The following is a 2,086-nucleotide window of genomic DNA, read 5'->3' as shown; positions in this document are numbered from 1 at the left end:
GCTGTATTCAAATCAACGCGTACAATTTTAACAAGAGCGAGAACACTACTCAATCCGATGCTGTACAGAACCTAATTCTAGAAAAGCGAACATTGAGAAGAAACTAGCAGCATACAAGGCACCCTAGAGATAAAAACTCATTTAAGAGGGTTGTCCAAAGTTTCAAACAACTGTTGGAGAAATTAAAGCAAGAAGCTATCTAAGACTAGCTCGAAAGCTACCAGGCGCTGTAAGTAACTCACAAGCCTGCACCACCTCTTCGTATTATTAATGGAAGCTGGGCTACAACTTCTAAAGAAAACGCTGACTTGTTTTCTGACAGTTTATCCAAAACATTCCAGTCAAATCCTGAAAAAAATCTAAATGAAAAGGAAGCTATTTTTCTGGATGCTCCCTTACAGTTATCGCTATTGTTTCCTTTTCACCCAAATAATCAGATCGGTTATTTGAAATATCAATATTAAAAAGGTTCCCGACTATGATCTTGTAACTGCTCGAATTTTCCAGATGCCCGAATTATCTCCTACAGGCCAATAAGATTTTATCTAAAATATTCGAAAATTTATTTCTAAGAAGGTTTTTACCAAGTTTGGACGAATCCAATCTTATTCTTGATCATCAATTGGATGTAGACGCAAACATTCAACACTGCAACAAGTTCACCGAGTTGTCAGTGGCATTAATAATGCTTTTCAAGAGAAAATATATTGTATCAAGCCAAGCTTTCGACAAAGTATGGTGAACCGTTCAAATTCGGTTCACAGTATTTTGATTGTAGGTTTGGTTGATAGTAATTAAAAATCTTTTAAATTAGAGTAATAAGCGCGATCAAAAAAACATTATACGGATTAAAACAGAGGAAGTAATAATCATTAAAAAACACGAACACGAAGAGAAATATTTACAAAAGAAAAAAAAAAAAAATACAAAAAAAATAGAAATAAATAAATAAAAAAAAAAAAACCCTATCTAAATCTAAACACACACACAAATAAAAAAAAAAAAAATAAAATAAAAAAAAAAACTAACAAAAGTAGTCAATTAAAAAAAGTTGAATTAAAATCACGCTAGCGTGTGAACGGACGTCAATACACGCTAACGTGTGAATAGCCACCACGCGCAACAATAATTAAAAGGTAACAAATAAAAACAACGTAGTTCCGCGTAGAGATACACAACAGAGCCTAAAAGCTGAGACAATTTAAAGATGAGGCTCTCTTGAAAAAATCACCGTTGAATGGTACACATCAAGGATCAGTTATAAAATTTATTAAAAATTAATAATTTTACACGTCCGTGCCCGCAACGCGAGCACGTTTTGAATATTACATCGGACAATTGATGGATTGGGTCATTTAATCTGGAATAAAGATAATTGGTTTAACTTCAAGAAGTGGACTTACTTGAACGATCAAATTAATTATACCTGGACATTTCATCAACGGCTGGTGTTTTTGTTTGGTTGTGTATCGCTCGGTCATCCTGTGGTGGTTTTTCCTAGATTTTTAAGGTACGTTTATTATTTCCTTCTGTCTTACTTCGTATGCGCGAGTAGTTGGAGATTTACCTACAAAAAAATTTCAAAAAGTTTAAATACGTAGTTTTAAAGAAAAAAAAATACGCAACTGAACCTTTCCGACTGATTTTAATTACATATATAAAATTTGTGTGGAACGTGATCAATACCGCGTTTTGGAAGTGTAGCGGACCACGAGTTAGACTGCCATTTAAGGGCGTCTCGAATTCTCGCTCGGCGCTACACTTCGCGGAATTTAAGCTTCACGGTATTCTGCCCGGTGAAATATTAGAATAAATTGAGTAACGGGTCGGAGACAGAAGGTGGTGAATTGGATCACTCCACCGAAGAATTTAACTACAAGATCGGAACGGTTCAGTTTCAATATAGTTTCACATATTTTATAAAAAAAAAAAAACAAAAGAAAATCACTTAGTTAATTTAACAAAAAAAAACCTTACCTTAAAGAGGTTATGTAACATTGAATATTTATCTTGGAGAATTCTAGTTTTATATTATTTTCTTTGTAATTCATTTAATGATTTTATCTTGCAAGACAAAAAATAAATT

General features: G+C 33.3%; 1 long non-coding RNA gene across 1 annotated transcript; it reads right to left on the bottom strand.

Moving 5' to 3' along the window:
• Nucleotides 1-1,254: 1,254 nt before the first annotated feature.
• LOC123294949 lies at nucleotides 1,255-2,086 on the bottom strand. Its single transcript, XR_006535134.1, has 3 exons — nucleotides 1,978-2,086; nucleotides 1,427-1,567; nucleotides 1,255-1,360 (listed from the first exon to the last, which is right to left on the bottom strand). It is a non-coding gene; the product is annotated as an uncharacterized LOC123294949 (long non-coding RNA).

Source organism: Chrysoperla carnea, chromosome 3, assembly GCF_905475395.1.
Source record: "Chrysoperla carnea chromosome 3, inChrCarn1.1, whole genome shotgun sequence".
Lineage (NCBI taxonomy): Eukaryota > Metazoa > Arthropoda > Insecta > Neuroptera > Chrysopidae > Chrysoperla > Chrysoperla carnea.
This window is presented reverse-complemented; position numbering and strand designations above follow the sequence as displayed.